This window comes from Halichoeres trimaculatus, unplaced genomic scaffold, assembly GCF_033239565.1.
Source record: "Halichoeres trimaculatus isolate MK-OKI-2021-1 unplaced genomic scaffold, fHalTri1.1 fHalTri1_scaffold_18, whole genome shotgun sequence".
In the NCBI taxonomy this organism is placed as follows: Eukaryota; Metazoa; Chordata; class Actinopteri; order Labriformes; family Labridae; genus Halichoeres; species Halichoeres trimaculatus.
The window spans coordinates 14381286-14399346 of record NW_027437196.1 but is presented as its reverse complement, the minus strand read 5'-3'; the positions used below and the strand labels follow the sequence as shown (position 1 = coordinate 14399346).

Sequence of the window (18061 nt, the reverse complement as noted above, 5' to 3'; positions counted from 1 at the left end):
CCTGACCCCTCTGTCCTCCTCATGCCTCTGCCTGCAGCTGCAGAGTATGTGGTCTAAAGAATCAAACTAAAAAGCAATAAAATTCTGCATTGCCTTCATGGTGGGAATGCTATTGGCACTAAACTGCTACATCTCCAGGCGCAGAAGCACAGGCAGCAGCCCTCACACCTTAGTGTGATAAATCCTTACAGTCCCTCGGCTGCATTCCTGCCCTTCACCACCTATTGCCTTAAGTTAAAAAGGAGGGCAGAGGGGAAAGACACTAAAATTACAAAGCTCAGGAAAGAGCGAGACAGAAAGGGAAAAAAAAGGAAAAGAAGCCGAGATAAGAGGGGTTACAGGTTTACGGCTTGATGGAAGCAATGATAAAGCCAATGTTTACCACCAACACGTGGACATTTACACCATTACTGCCGCATTTCCTGAATAAATCAACCAGTTTTCAAGTGAAACACAAGAATCACGAGGTGAGAAAGTCTGTCACATTAATCATTTTGTTGAACCACTGTCCTACTCACTGATCCATTAAAAAAGGATTACAAGACCCTGATGATACTCAGGAGCTACTTCAAAGGCAGCCCTAATGAGCTGATACCCATTTGATATCCGACAGCATCACAATGAGTTAATCAGAGGTGTGAAACGCTAAAGGAAGGCTTCTAAGTGGGTCATTTACATTCAATAAGCAGCAACCCCAGCCTCTGTTTCTGGTCTTTGAGTGTCAACATCTTAACAGGCTGAGACTCACAAAGACACTGATTGTCAATTAACTACCTTCAATTAAAAGTTGTTGTTTTTTTTTAATATAAATCTTAATTCAAAACTAATTCTTCCAAAGGGATCACTTCTTTTTCTGACACTATTTACATTGTGTGACCCAGCTTCTTAGGTTTCATAAATGTTATGCTGTGATTCTGCTCTGATCTCCCATGTGTATCATGTTTCCATTTTAATTTGATTGCACCACAAACAACAGCAGAGAGATACTGCCAATTTCTTCACTGAGACCCTCAGTTATATTTCCCCCCAGGTTTACATACGAGGATATTGGATTAAACTAAACAAAGCCTATTTTCACCAGGGACACGTGAAACTTTCCCCAGCTTGGACTGATGTTTGAAACAGGGGCAGCGGTGAGGGAGAAAAAAGGGCCTTAGGGGGAAAGAGCTCAAATTAGATTAACTAAATTCACAAAGACTGTCCCGAGCCCCTCCTGCATGGCTACCCACACCCCAGCCCCACACCTCCAACCCCAGCCCCCCATTCTCACGGCCGAGAGGTTTCCAAAGGGCCTTCAGGCAGGCCAGGGGCGACCAAATCCCTGTGCTCTTTACTGGATTAAAGATGGCTGCCCCAATGGGGGTGAGGGTCTGTTTTTTCATAAGCTGAGCACATCTGTAAACATCATAAATCCATCCAGACAGAAAAGGTTATCAGGATAAGTTTCTGAAAGGGAAACATGCACCAGGCTTATCCTGGAGGGGCTCACCTTTGGACTTTTCAGAGTTGGAAACTGCTCATTCCTCAAATGAAAACTCTTGTTCTCCATCTTACGTGACCTTTCTTACTCTCTATCCTTATTTTTTAATGAAAAGCACAACAGCAATGAAAGAACAAGGACAGGAGGAGGTCTTGATAAAACCCTTATCTCATGAATGAGCAGTGGTTCTCTGGTAACCTTCATTTGGTCTTCTTCCATTCTCATCCCACAAAATTCATAAAACCCATCAAGGAAGATTCCTGTCTTTAACATCTTCAGTGATATCATACTGAAGACCTCAAACTGGGTCCAAAATACAGCGTAATATCTTCCCACTGTCTCTGACTCTTGTCACTTTATGTTTAAAAGTGGATTCCTACATTTTCAACTTGCTTCCCCCCTTTTCTATCCAGCTTCTACCATCAGTTGGGTCTGCAGGTGCAGGCAGAGGCCAGTGTTGGGGGGCTACTCGGTTCACTAGCCCCATTCAGTCTGGCTGAATGAGATACATAGGGGTGTCATAGCTGTTATCCGCCCTCTGTGCCAGTATAGACTGTGAGCACTGGAGCTGCTGGAAATTGTCATGATGTGGAGGAAGGAAATCCCAGGGGTGGCATTGGCTCGAGCTGCAGTTTCTTTTTAAATAGCCGGCACAGAAGTACTGACATGCTATCCAGCTCCTGTAATGCAGTGGAGTAGATTTGTGCCCAGTGACTGATGGGTATCGCAGTACTGAGTGTGTCAGCAGCTTGAAGTCCTTCAGACACTCCAGAGGCGACGTATAAACTACCAACTAATTAACTGCTCACTGTGGGAGCAGAGCTTGTGTCAACATCTAAGAGGTTATTTACATGGAAACATTCAAAGAAAATAATGTAGGATCACTGTGTTTTCACAGAAACCATGTTTTGAGCAGAAGATAAAGATGGGTACCTTCCACATTTGCAACGATACAATACTGATGCCCGAAACCTGGCAATCGGTACTCAACAGTACCAATTTTCAATAGTTTTGTGTGTGTTTATATGGTAATAAATTTCAATTTGTTAAAAAAGGAAATCTCAAAGTTTTCAATTAGCATATTTATTCTCAAAATATAAACTTGCAGTGCTGTGTTCATGTCCAGCATGGAAAATCGCCTACTCTTCCACTTCCTCACAGTAACAACCATGTGTTTGAGTACCGGAACATGGTACCATTTGATTTTACGTAAATCAGTACCCGGTACTGCAGATGGAATTCGGTCCCACAGCAGAATCCTTTGAAAATACTCCTTCTGTTGCTGGTGATCAGAGATCAGACATATCCTGTGAAAACTGTGAAATCACAGCCTCACTTGCTCTCCAATATCAATTGTTTTTTTTTTAACCCAAGGGTGCCTGATGTTCTTCAGTCAACTAGTGGCCTTGATTTGTCACTGGTGTTTTTTTGCAGATGTTTATGTTCTGTCAACGTTTCATATGAACAAGGATTTAAAAATGCAAATAAAAGACATTCCTGACTTTTTAATTTGATCATTCTTGTCAGTAAGGCCTTAAGAAAGAGTCAGGATCCGATTTGAGTTTGTAAACCAAGCTTCTGATGATAAACTGATGGTAACATGAACAAATGATATCTAACAGTGATCTAAAGGAAACAGCGGTCAACAAAAAATAAGTTCAACCCAGCTCCCTCATCCTCTCCGCAAGGGAAATGAGTGACTTCAAAAAGTCCCTCAAAAATCTCTACCCCTATCCATCTGATCAACCATTCACCAATCTACATGTTCCCAAAATTAAGCATTATCCTTAAAAAAGAACAAAACAACTAGCACCATGAATAAAATGCAAACAATATCATGCCCAAACTATGAAATATAAAACCAAACTTTAAATTATGGCTCCTACAATGTTGTTGTTTCAAGGGACTACATTTGCTTCTGTCCTTCAGATTCCCAGGACCTCGTACACCTCAGGGGGTCAAATCAGTGTCATCTTGTGTTCATGCCAGAGAAGCACAGATGAGAGCTAGGGATGTCCAGGATACAGCAGGAAAGCAGGGGAAGACACGCACAGTTGGCCATGAATGTGACTGGTTGGGAGGAGAAATGAAAGGCCGGGAAAGAGAGGACCGAGGGGGTACGGGACTCTACTGTAGGGACAGAGGGCCAGCAAGGGTGAAGGAAAATAGAAAGAGAAAGTGGAGAATAGAGGAAGAGGAGGAGGAGGAGGAGGAGTGTGTGTGTGTGTGTTTGTGTGTGTGGAGGGGGAAGCTTCTGTGGTTTAGTGACAGCTGAACATGCAGCACACGCATGTAGAAGGAGGTCTCCTCACGCCATCCTCCTGCTGTGTCATGGCATGCATGTGCCCTTTTTCTTCTCGTCTCTGATTTAACATGCATGGAAACCACACGTCCATGTGGACATGCAAGGCAGGGTCTGCCACGAGAATAAAAAAAAAATCAGATAAGTCCTCGCAAACATTTGAAAAAACACTTCATACTGAAATTAATATCTCTGTCATTGCTGATCATGTTGATAACATTCTGGAGAGACAATTTGGTGTAATTCAGCTGCTAAATCAGGGTTCAAAAATTTTAAATTTAAGGCTTTTTAAGACTTTTTTAATGACGTTAGAAATCAAATTTAAAAACAAGTCAACAACGAACCACAATTGAAACAAAAAATACTAACGAAAACACCTCATGAATTACCTGGGTTAGAGGCAATTTTAACCCTTTGTTTATTTTACATAAAACATCACTTTTTACCTTTTTTAACCCCATTTTTACAACTTTATGCCTATTTTGCCCCTATTCATCTTTTTTGGCTACTGTCACAAACATTTTTGTAATTTTTACATGGTTTTTGAAATTTAATTTCAAATTTATTTCTCAATTTTGCTGCCATAATCAGTTTTCCTAAGCCACTTTTGGATTTTTTTTTGCCAACTTTTCCTTGTTTTTTTCTCTCTCCAGGCACCCTAGGTAGAACCAAGACATGCGTCTGCTTTAAAAGTTCCTGGTGCAACCACATCACCGTTTTGTTAGTTCCACTATTGTAATTATGCGTTGTTGCCACGAGAGTAAATCAGGAAATTATTTAGAAAAATAGACAAATGTTACTTAACATTTTTTTACTTCAAACTAACATAAATCTTACCAATGTGCTCAAATTTTTAAGACTTTTGAAATTTGGATTTAAGACTTTTTAATGCCAATTCAGGCCTTATTTTTAGAGTTATGAATTCAATGCCTTTTAAGACTTTTAAAGGATCTGCAGGAACCCTGTAAATAACGATGCTTGTGCTTGTGCATGTTTGGGATTTGTTAAATTGTGGATTGGATTTAAAAACAGTAAATTCACTATCTTCAAAAACACAAACAGGGGGACACCAGGGGCTGAGTTTGGTACTGCTTTCAACATCTTAATAGAACAACTACTCTTCTCTTTGTACTCAAAATGATAAGTGGTTTTTTTTTGGATGCTAACATGCTTTGTATGTGTAGAGAATTCAAATTAAAATTAAGCACAAACTAGCATGGTAAATCAATAGTTTTCCCCAAAAAGTTCAACAACTGTTGCTTCAATAAACATTTAAGCTGACACCTACTCATGAAAAGCCTTTGTCAAGCAGCTAACAGGTAGTGCTACAGACAAAAGGGAATACACTAACACATAATGAAGTCATTAACAGTAACCTGAGATCAAGTGTTTGGTGGTGATAGGATTTAGAGGTCTGTTAATAACGGCATCCAACAACAGACTTTGGTGGGATGCCAGATGTGCTGTCACCCATTTGATAGATGTTTACATTTTGGTCACAACCAACCATCAAAGCAAAGCATTACCCACAGTCCATCAGCTCAGAGTATTTAGAATATAAACTCTTTCCATAACAAAAATGACCTCATATTTATCAAACTAAATATCACACATAACTCTTTATTTTTAAAATCAGATGTTTTTGTTCCAGCTCCCAAACTTAATCGCTGTGCTAATAATTTTAGATCTAAAGAAGACCCCTTCGCGAAATATCAAATTTCAGGTTATATCACTGCTAATGATAAACAGGTGAGGACACTTACTTTCAGATATCTAGTTTAAGAAGAATGCAGCCTATATTGGATAATTCTTGGCAAGACAAACAGCAAAGTGCATCCAGATTTCAAAATAACAACAACTATTGGCACATAGTGTGATTTCTTGGCTCTAGCTCTGGCCCAGAGGCAGAACACACAAGGTTTTCCAAGTCTTCAAACACTGTGTGGCAAATGTTGGACAGATTAATCTCATCTACAAGTCCATCTTAAAAATATTTCAATCCTCTGTCAACTTAAAACCAGTAACAGACTTCTTCAGTTTTTTTCTAAACTTGCAGTTTGAGAGTTATGATTGAACTGAACGATAGTACAATGAACAAATCTGATAGACCACCCAGCGAGCCCTCTTAATGTCAGATTAGGGTCTTCCAAGAACTACGAGAAAAGTTCAGAGAGGACAGTGAGAGAAGCCAACGCTATCGCACTCCTGATCTAGTGAATCACAGGATGACGGAAGTGATTTTGGATAGCCCCAAGGTTCACAAAATGGCTAAATGGCTGAGAACCAATGCCGTAAGCCATGAGCTAGATAGAGCAAGGCAGATACTGATCGCTCTCTCTGGATCCAAGGAAGAAGATGAAAGACATTCTGACAGTGGTGGTCATGTAGTGACCAGGTCCCACAAGAAAAGCCCCAGGGACCTTTGAGAGTGCAATGTGGCTGAATTCCACTAGTATTACTGAATTTACAAAACATGCTGGTGCCTTTTGTCAGATTTGTTAGATTAGAGCAGTATTCGTGTGAACATTGGTGAAAGACAAAGCAAGAGTGGGGATTGCAGATTATGAAGATTAGAAATGTCATATTGAGAAAACATTCCCATCAGTTAACACACCTGTAACGCCACCAAAGTTATCAATGACACTCAGTAGTTTTAACGACAAAAGACGACTTATTTGGTGGTTTTGGGCAAAATATACAATAGATTCATGTAACAAAAAAAAAAAGGACACAGTGGTACAGGTGACCAACTGAAGTATCAGATAGCAGATTGGGAAAGTACACACTAAAAACGCCAGAGCTATTTTATCAACTATCTAACTATATATCTGCTAGGTTGTGAAATGTTTATCTCATAATGAGTTATTTACATGGGTTTTGGGTTATTTTTGTGCAACACAAGCGCTGGGTTAAAATCAATGAAAAACATTCATCATTTAACCCAGCATCTGGGTTGTTCGTAATTCGAATGCCATCAGGTCATCACTTCAACAAATGTATCCCACCAAGCAGATACCGTGCCAGGCTCCATGCACCGAGCGGTCACATATCACCACCTTTTCGTATTACTCTGTGACCAAACTTCAAATAACTGCCTTTACGTTAAAATTACTGCTCCTTCACATTTTAAGACATCAATTTTATCTAAGTAATTTTTATTATGATAGCATTTTGTAACCATGAGTAAGAAGGGAAAACAGTGGATTTGAGACTCTGCTGTACATCGCCGTAGTGCGAGGGAGGCTCAGGCTGTATCCACCACTATTGTTAAGGATTAACTGTCTGAACACCTCTCCGCAGATTGTCTGTTTGTGTTCCGCAGCACAGACTGGTTGTCTGTGCTTTACAGTACAGATCTGTTGTCCATGTTTCACAGCATGGACTGGCTATCAGTGCTCCATGGCTTTATGAAATATGTATAAAATTAAGCTAAATTAAACCACTCTTTTTTTATGCATGTATCGGTTCAATTATATGTGGTTGAAACAATCCAGAATTGAAATTAATTTGATCCAGCATTTGGGTAGAATATGAAACTGTCTTACCAGGTCAATTAACTACTCCTGGGCTGGTGCTGTAATGACCTAGCAGTTGGGTTATGAAACAGCCCAAATTGGGTTATTTTTAACCTGACCATTTTTAGCGTATAAATGTTATATCAAATATTTGCCATGTTATCAAAAAATTGTGCAAATTTCAAACCAAATACATGTGCTAGATAATGTATTTATTAACCAGATTGCTGTTACTGAAGTGTATGAAACATGAATAAGATCCACAGTTCTACATCTTGGTGAAAGGTTAAGTCAGGCTAACTGGCTTATGGGTCTATGTAGCTGTTACATTCAGTACCTAGTCCCTGGTATGAGAACAAATAGAAGGAGAGTGATTTCTTATTGAATTCCATTAAAGTGAGCTTATCTTGCTCAGTAGAAAATATGATTAAGTTCCCACCGACTGTAACCCTGAACTGATGATAAACCTAATATACTGAACTCCGACGAAGAATGTTTCTGCTTCATACAAGATTTATTAAAGATAAAGAAAAGAGGGGGACTGGTAACGTATATCATTGACCCCGCAAGCAGAGTTCCCCCAAAGCCACAAATCAACCTACTCCAGACCACTAAACAATAATGCATTCAACAAATAATCATTCCTCTTCATATCATCTGACTCCACAGACTCCACTCAGTCTCTGGGGCAGCAAAATATCTGCTCCAAAAGTGTTTGTTTACACTGATATTCTACGCAAAAACAGGCCAAGTCTTTGTTAAGTTGTAAAAAAAGAGAGAGACCCCCAAAGACACCGAGAGAAGGCAGTTATTGTTGTCATAAAGCCAGTGTCCAGCTCCTTCCTGTCTCAGAGGAGCTTTGGGAAGTCTCATTCTCACCAAGTGGTGCTCCGTTTCCGGAAGCCTGACTAATCCTCTCAGGCGAGAAGGTGAAAGGCAGGGACAAGGAGAAAAGAGGGAGGGGGGTACGTGGGAAGGAAGGCCTATGTATGCTACAACATTCAAAATGCCTTGTTGAAAATAATCCCATAAAGCATGCCCCCAGTGGCTCATTGAGAGGGAGAATTAGGATTTGGGTTGGGCAGATAGGCCATTCAATTATCCCCTCAGAGCTCTAACTGGCCTTGGGCCACGGTAAAGACCGAAGTCAGCATGTTTAGCAAATACACAAGGTATTAGAAAAGGGCCTAAATGTTGATATTAGCAATACATCAGCAGCTCCAGTGAATGATCAATTCAGCCAACACCAAACTGAGCACAATCAGCAAGCGCTAATGAGGCACTAGAACTAAAGTTGCAAAGCTAATAGACATCCACCGCAGGACTGGTGTCCACATGGGAAACTTGGTGTTCATACACATTACTTTAATTAGAATACGAACTTTGTTTTCTGTGCCCAGTGAGATGAAAAAACAGGGATGTGGCCGCGGTTTTAACAGGGTGTTTGTTGGGTTCCTGCGAGACAGGAAGAACTGTGGCTCAATGTTATTTGCGATTCGCACGCGGCTGGAAAAACAGGCTTTTTAATCTGCGCTGTGGACTCTGTTTCCTCTCTTTCGAAGAGGAAACCAGCGACACAAAGAGCCCGTGACAACACAACTTCACAGCCGCTGGGATGTTTACGAGAATCCAAAGGGCGATACAATGTGAGAGACTGATTGTATGAGAACAGGTGAGGGAAAAACACGCTCCCTTTGGCTCAACTCCCTCACCCAGCCTGTATTATATTCTTTTTACGCATTTCCACTCTCTCTGCCCACTTTTCCGTTTACGTAATGTATTTCACCACCAGCTATGAGTCTTACCCTTGGTAATTTAGTGATGTGTTTCCACGGTAAGAGTCAGAGAGACAGCTTACAAGAAGGAGGGCCACAGGAGCCAGGTCTCCAACAGGTGCAAATTCCAGTGATGCCTGCATGCGTTTGGACATTGCTGTGTTTCTGTAAACCTGGGCCAAGTGGCACGCTCAAGGTGATAGCCAGCAGAGACGTCTGACAGCTAGACCTGCTTTCATGCCCCCCATCAGCTTGAATTTTCACATTGTTTTCCTTAGTGTGTGTCGCACTCCCTCAGAAAGAAAAAACACAAACAGGAGCAACTGAATTGTTTTTACTCAATTAAATGTTTGAAAAGAAAAGCTTAACAGGAGCTCTTAAAATCACAGATACTTTATCATTCCTTTTATAATTACTATGACTTAATCGTATTTAACGGTAACACGCTTCCAGGTTTCCATTTCATGCTCACCCTGCACACTATGGAGTCTGGAAACATGTACCAGACAGTCCATCCCAAAGGAGAATTCAGAGTCGGGGGCTGTGTGGGTGGGTGAGCACTCATTTGAAGAAAACTCCCAATAATCCAATTAAGCACATAATTTCCTTTGGTACACAGGAATTGAATCAACTGTCAGAAAGCAGCCAAGTCAGAGAGAGTGAAAAGCGAAAGAGAGTGCACAGAGAAAGGGTAAGAAAAGGCTTTTCTGTGTACTGTTCAGCTGCTGCAGCGAACAAAATGCAAACAAAGCTTTGGAGAAAGAGGCTTTAGATCTCTGCAAACATGGCGGGGCCTCCCCTGCTCCACTTTGTAACTGTCCTGCTTGGCTGGCGATCAGCTCTCTTGTCCGGGACCAGCCCTTTGCAGAGATGCTTTGACCAAGAGCCAAGCTGCCTTTCACAGTGTGTGGGTGAGTGTGTGTGTACACACGTGCTTGAATATGCATGAGCTGAGATGAAGCGCCTTCACTGTTTTGTGGGCTGTACTATAAGTGAAGAAGAAGAGAGAAAGAGGGGGAGATGCAGAGATTTGTGGGATGCATTTGCTGAGTGATACTGTATGTTACATGAAGGTGAAAACACACATTATCACCCATCATGACTCCAGCCTGAGGTTGTCATTAACCTCTGTGAACTAAGATTTCCTTTCCTCAAAGATGATACCTGTATGAAATAGACCCCTGCAATGAGAGGGACATTAGGGGGCAGAAAAACAGTAAAGGAATCCTGAACATCCTCCTCCAACGAGCTTATCTTCCCTCTTGGAGCGTGGAATCTTAGCTGCAATGACGAGGCCAAAGGAGAAGAAAAAGATCATCACCCTGTAAATATTTAAGCCACAGGAAGAAAAAAAAGCATTTCTGTGTATGTTGGTATTTGAGCTACAAAATTTTTACATCAGGTATAACTTAAGATATGAAAGATACCTGTTCGCCTGTTTTCCATTCTCAGTGCTCTGTTCATTCCCTCCTGTGCTGGCGCCTGTTGATTGCTTAAAATTCACCAAGACCATCTGATAGCGCTGCCATGTGCTCACCGAGGTATCGCAGGCAAAACTGGCACAATCGGAGACTACAGGGGCAGATGAATGATAAAAGAAATGTTAAAGCTAATTTGATTTTGAAAACATTTGCAGAAAAACAGAGTACGATAAATGAAAGAAAAAATAAGAGTAAGAATTCTTGGGATACATTTCATGTGTAACTTGGACAAAAACAAAGTATTTTTAAGATTTAAGATCCACTGCTTTGAGTACTTAACATACACTTTGACCCTTCATTCATTTTAGAATTGTATAAGGACATTATGATTAAAAATAGTTCCCATGTCTTGAAGGAGGAGGAATTAACACAAAAAGAATTACAAAAAGGGTCATGAAGGTTGTTAAAAGGAAAAGAAGTGTACCTGAATCTGAATAGCCCCGGACTGAACTGTGAAAAAGGGTCTCAGCTTTTATTTTTCCAGCCTTTACTTCCGAGAAAGAGCCCCTCTCAATGCCTCATTCTTCATTTCCTGTTCCTCTCCAGGTCCAGATGGCCAAAGGATCCAGAGATGATCCGTAATGAAATGACTGAAGACTTTCACGACAGAGCCGGTGCAGCGCAGGATAAAGTAAGTGGGAGGTCGGGGATTTGTATCATAGCTGTACATGTCCTGCACCTTTTACCCATAAATCCTCAACTGTGTTTTTGTAAGTGCTTACTGCATTTCCTATGACAAGAAGCACAATATCATCCTAACCCAGATTCAGAAATGTTCAGAAATGTCTCTGCTTAAACAGTTATATGTATCCTGTGATACTGAACAATGAAAAAGATATCAATTTTATTAATGTCAAATAACCCATTAACACAATTTCTGTGGCTTTGTGTTTTCAGTTTCTCTGATCTCTGACTCCATACACTACTTTCAACACACATTATGTTCATGTCATCATCACGTGACAGCTGCCATTCGCTAGGAAAGAGGAGAAAAAAAAGAGAGTGCCAAACACAAAGAAAACTGGTCCCCAATGAAAAAATATAATTTCTGCATTTGGTAGCATTTCAGGCTCCTATGAAATGACAAGAGGGAGAAAATTTGACAAGATTTGCATCAAAATAGAGACAGCAAGAGATGGGGACACTTCAAATTCAAGAGACCATTTCAGAATCAAACCGTCTACTGACCACTTTAAGGATGCTAGGTACAAGGTTGAGAAATAACAAGAGCCAAGAGCAAATCTGTGAAAATCAATTGAGATCAATACCCATGGATGAGCGCACATGGTGTCCACTCACTGCAGGCTGGAGTCGTCAAATGAGACAGCATCATTCTCAACAGAAACTCCAACTTCCTGGGTAAACTTCAGAACACATGAACAGATTCCCAAATTAAGTTTTTATTGCATTTCTTCCATGTCCGTGCAAAATGCTTCTTTTTTTTTACTTAGCTGTCTGAGCTCTCTCAACCTCTCACATGACATCCATCCAGAGAGAAGAGCAGCCATGGTGAAACTGGTGATAGAAATCTAACATTACTAATAAAACCAATAAACTCCTTAATTCATGAGCTCGACTGCATTTGGTTTCAATCTGAATCCATAAAGAATCTGTAAAAACAGTGTCTCATTTTATACAGCGATGAATGTGTTTAGCTTGGTGTCACACATGCTGAAACCATACACGTTAGAAAGAAAGGTATAAAACATGTTGAAGGCTTAATGGACCCCTTGAAACATACTGTGCGCCACTCAGGCTGATGGTGAAATCAAAACTGTACGCTGACTGAATTAAAAACAGCCATAAATGTTACAGCTTATGGCTCAGATGAACATGCTTGGAGAATGAGAAATATCACAGCTGTGAGAGAGTTTTCTGCACTTGTCTGCCCCCGTTGACGTAGGTGAAGAAAATAGAAGATAAAATACTTCATGGAAGTTTTCAAGACTAATGCTTATTTTCTTATCTGATAATTCTGTGCTACAGAACACCAAACCCTTCCAAGTAACCAAAACAAGTAACAAACTAAGAAATACTTATTCTAATTAGTCTTCTCACTCTTCTATCCTCCAGGCAGCATTTAGAGGTTTGAGATGCCACTTAGTAAAGCAGTTCAGTAACTAAGTAAGCATTCCCATTTCGGTAAAGGAAAAAGAACAGCGGAGACTGACAATGTATACATACCTTTGGGACTCCATTAGATCATTAAAGTCCTACCAAGACATAAACAAAGCTTCTTCAAGTTCTCCAAGAGCGCGGTCACACTGGCCATCCAAACCATGCCGTGCTTAGGCACGATTGCCCCCCTGCAGCGCTGTTCCCCAGCTGGAGAGTACAGCCAGCGGTCATACTACCCCTATATGAACCAGACTTTAGCGGGTATCACACACGCGCAGAGCCTGCCTACGTCATCGTGAAGCATCTGTTTACATGAAGTGTGATCTCATCAGAGTCAGCACAATGAGACACAGAGAACACTCCTACAACTTAAGAGCCTTTGAACTTATAGTAAGTCGTTTGGCCCAACACAGCCCTGTAACACCCCGCTTGATTTTAAATGATTGTCAAGAGATGCGCTCGCGGTGATCATATGTCATGGATCACACGCGCCATCCACGTGCTTGTGCTCGTGCATGAAGTAAACCGTGCCAAAGCCCACCTCTTCGAAGCGTGCCAAAGCAGAGAAGTGAATTGTACTTAAGCACGGCGCAGTTGCGGTCCCACTGGCCATTTGAAACGTGTTTTAGGGCTGAAGCGTGCATAAGCACGGCACGGTTTGCCGGTGTGACCACGTCCTGAGAGCACAGCCATACTAGCCATTTATACTGTGCTGTACTCAAGCAACCCCCTCACACACACATGCTATCATGAAGTGTCTGTTAACAAGAAGTGCAGTCTCATCAGAGTCAGCACAATGGAGAACACAGGGAACATGACCACAACTTTAGTTACTTTTTGGGTTGTGTTAAGTGGTTTTGGTCCAACACAGCCCTCTAACACCCCTTCCATTGTTTAAATGATTATTGAGGAGCAGTCGCAGAGATAATCATGGGTTATATGTCATGTCCATGTCCCAAGGAAGTGTACTATGCCTGAGCACAGTACTCTTGCGGTCACACTGGCCAAACAAAATTGACTTTAGGGTTGTAGCGTGCCTGGGCAAGCTATGAATGGCTGGTGTGACCTTGCCCAAAGTTGCCTGTGGGACCCTATGGTTTGGCACTTGGTCAAGCACATTCTACAGAGATAGTTCGGATTGAGATCTGGGAAATTTCAAACTCCTCATGTTCATGAAAATGCTTACTCTTCCTCAACCACTCCATGGTCCAGTTCTGAAGCTAACATGTCCATTGTAGGCAATGATCATGTCAAGCGTTCACTGATTTCTCTACCTTCCCTCTTTAGACCACCTTTGGTAGAAACTGACCCTTAGATAGCGGAAACAACCCCTAAAAGCTGCTGTTTTGTATTTCCCCACTTAAAAACCAACATCAACATTTTTAATCTATCCTAAAACAAGATAATCCATTTTATTCACTTTAACTGACTGGGGTCACAATATTGTGCTGACTGATATACAGCCGTAATTTGAATCATGGGAACAATTGTTACACTTGGTTATTTTTTTCAAGCACCCATAGTTTTCAGCCAAGCAGGGGGCCAAGACAGAAAACAAGACAACAATCCAGCTAATTTATCCCTATTTCATGAGAATAACTGCCATGTAAAGTAATAGATGATGGGATTGACAACTTAACATAGTTACAGGTAAAGAGGGACTTTAGTTTGTCAAAGAGATCAGCACTCAGTGAGTCCATTTCAAGCCATCCAGGGCCCTGTCACATGCTGCAAACCTATCGATACATCAGGTTTAATCATTCCATTTTGGGACACCAGACCAGAAACTCAGCTCAGCCACAAATATGTTGAGTCAAAACGTTTGACAGAAACTTGCCTATAAAATGAGCTCCGAGCACTTTCCACATCACATCAAGTTTGCCATATGAACCCCATGCTCTTGGCCTCTTTTTTAATGACGTTACACAATGGTGTTCCATGTTAAACAGCAAGTTGGTCCTCTCGCATCAGCAGCCAAGAAGAAATCCCAACCTCAAGGTTTATATCTGAGTCAAAGAAAACGAGGCTGCTGGCACAACAAATGTCGAAATCTGGATCAGCAGGAAGTCAAAGGGCTTTCACTTCAATGTCTTTGCTACCACAATTAAGACTTCACAAATATATCCCAGAGTATAAAACGCTTCAAAGTGAGCTCTGCTGCTTGGTGTTTGACTGACAAGGCCACTATGCTCTAAATTACTCACAGGCACACAGCAGACAGACAGACGTAGTGTGTTTGGTTGAGATGTGTGTGTGGTGCCAGTAAAGTGAACACAAGCCAAACTTTTAGAGTCAATTGTCGAGGGCGTGCAAGCCGTGAAAGGCATCTAGAAAGAGGCAGAAATGCCACTATTTACAGCTATAAATAGAACAAATAAGACCGCAATCAAGGTGGTAATCCCACAACAATGTAGCGGCTTTGTGGCGTTGCTTAATGTTCCACGGAAGGACTTGGAGGAGAAGGCCTGATCCACGTTGTTCCACTCGGATAAAACTGACCCTGGACACATTATAATGCAGTCGGAAGGCTGGGGAAGGAACATGACCTCTGACCTGGGCTGGAGAAGTCAGAGAGGTCTGGGATTAGTGGGGTATGACACTTTAGTCATGGACTCTCACTTAATCCCCCTTCTCTTAAAGAGCCCTATTGAGTACAAATAGAGGGAGAAAATGCTGATGGATTAAAAATTGACGTGTAGGGAAAAGGTCAAGTTTAAATAACACTCTCTTCCTGGGTAAAAGATTCTTCTTTAACTGATAAGCAGAGTGCTTGTTTTCGTGCGTGTAAATGGGAAACTCAAGATAATTTCAGCTGTCTGTTTTGAATTCAGACCTAGAGACTTACCAGGAGGAATACTTTTACTTTTTTTTTTATTAGCACAAGGTCTAAATATCCATGTGGACAATATTTCTGAGACTAAATAATGTACCTAGAAGCAAAAAGTAGCTATTCAAATCATAAAGGAAAAAAACAGACCTCACTTCACCTCTGCTACCGCAATCAGGCTTAACACTGCTTGCGTTGTCATAAGAACTCTTAATAAAAACAAAACATCACCCTGATTTGATTAGTACTCCTCCCGCTAACACAGCAAGGCCAAACAGATATGCAAAAACTTGGGCTTGAAGGAAAATTTGTTATCTGCTAACATGTTTGACTCCCCGAGGGAGGAAAACATGCTCAGACTTAATGCAAAACATATTGAAGTATTAAAGCCTGACATCCTCTTAATGTTAGCAACAGAACACAGCAGCAAGCCTCTCAATGTTCCCCAATCCTCTCCAAAATGGGCCTCATCAATGGAAAAAAGATCTGGCAATTTCTTTTTAATAAGGAGACGGAACGAGAGAGTTTGGGGCTAATCTGTGCAAATGTGCTGCAGAGGCTTTGTGGAGCTTTTTTTTTTGTCCCACATCAGAATCAGCTCTGGGCTCAGTCTTACACACATACCAATCATTATTGGCAAGTTTGTTCTGGCCATCTATTGGATAGCCGAAGGTTATCAGATATCAGCCCTCAGTGTTGTGTGAACCAAACCCCAAGGCAGTCTTCCTGTTAAGAAATATAGATCCCACTTTAGACTTATATATTGAATGTCTCAGGTTTGTGCACAACCTCAGATAGATTCTTGTTTTCTGAGTGAGTCTTCAGCACTAGCACTTTTGAGTTAGCAAGTTTTAGATTAAGTTATAAAAAATAATCATCAGCTGAACTCTACGAATTACAGATTTTCTTTTTCTTTTCTTATCCATCTACATGAATTTTGTCAGTAACTGTTGTGTGTCTGTTTCCTGAAAAGCTGTGAGGTCTGGAAGTACATGGGAGCTCAGGCTAAACCCAGACTGCAGATAAATCAACCTAAACTCATATCCTCTTTTAACTTCTTTCCTTTCCTTCAAGACCTCCCAGTTTCCTCAGGCCCAGCAGGGCCACGAGGAGCTGTATCAAAACAACACTAAATCAACCCTTACCACTAGTCTGGATAAACAGCCTTGCTCAAGAGCAGCATTACATCAGGTCAATCTATATCGCACACTAAGAGACCTTTTACAATGCTCTGCATGTGATATGGTAAATTTACATTTATAATGATTTTACATGAACGCATTCATTTTATATCCTGTTATCCTGTGATCAATGACAGACTTCTTGGGTGTTATATTACAAATCAGTATGATTTCAAATTCATTTCGTTCGGGTCTATATCCAGTCTGTATAAAAAGAATGTCGTGACACGGATAGCACCCATCATACAAGCATAAATCTATGATGTTTAAAATAATTTAAGGTGGCTGATTCTGACTTACGACAAAGCAGTGCTCTAAACCAAAGAAAACACATAATGCAGCCACCATGTCTTGTAATGCAATCATATTAGATGTGTTTGAATGGCAAAACCTTTATATTTGAAAGCACCATTCTAGAAATAGACACTTCAAAATTTTAAACATTCTCTTTTTTTAATTTAACTGTAAAAAGCAGGCAGGGTATAAGAGTGCCCAGCTAACACAAAACATTAAAAGCATGTGATAGGCATCATGCCTTCTCACAATGGAGCTTCATTATCAACACCCTTAAAGTACGAGCAGGAAATAAATAAAAATGCCAATAAAAATACAGTTTAATAGCTTCTAAATCATTTAAACCCTTCATGTTTTCCAAAAAGAATTTCAAGATTGACGGAAGCAGATCACAGCTTTTCTTTTTTTTTTCAGGCTTTTTATGCCTTCAATTTGAACAGCTGGGACATTAGATAAAGCAGAAAATGTTAGGAGTGGGGAATGACATACAGGTAACACACCACAGGCTGGATTTAAACCCAGGCCATCTGGTGAAACCCAAACTGCAAGGCCATCTTTTTGCTTTAATCTGCATTTGTGGACGCGACAATAACTTTTTTTTGTTGGGGGGGGGGGGTTGAAATGATTTTTGGAAGTGGTCTTAAATCCATGCGGTGATTACCACTACGGAGCCAGGCCTTTTTTGCAAAAAATAATAAATAATAATTATATATATATATATATATATATATATATATATATATATATATATATATATATATATATATATATATATATATATATATATAATTATTATTATTATTATTATTATTATTATTATTATTATTATTGTCTTTTTTTTTTATTTTTTTTTTATTTCTAATGCAGTGCTGCCTGAGGCACAGAAAATCATGACCACGCTGTATCAAACTTGGGCCATTTGTTCCAAAACTTACTCAGATTCTTTTAATCTTGCAATATTATATACTGTAGATGATAAAATCCCCAAATTATTAGTAATTTGTAGACTGCGGAACATTCTCCTTTAATTACTAAACTATTTTTTCATGTGGTATCTCACAGAGGACAAAACCTCTTCTCACTTTTTC

General features: G+C 40.5%; 1 protein-coding gene across 2 annotated transcripts in view; it reads right to left on the bottom strand.

The window, feature by feature from the left end:
- sulf1 (sulfatase 1) overlaps positions 1 to 18061 on the bottom strand; it is a 101881-nt gene that overhangs the window by 38792 nt on the left and 45028 nt on the right. The window lies entirely within an intron of this gene.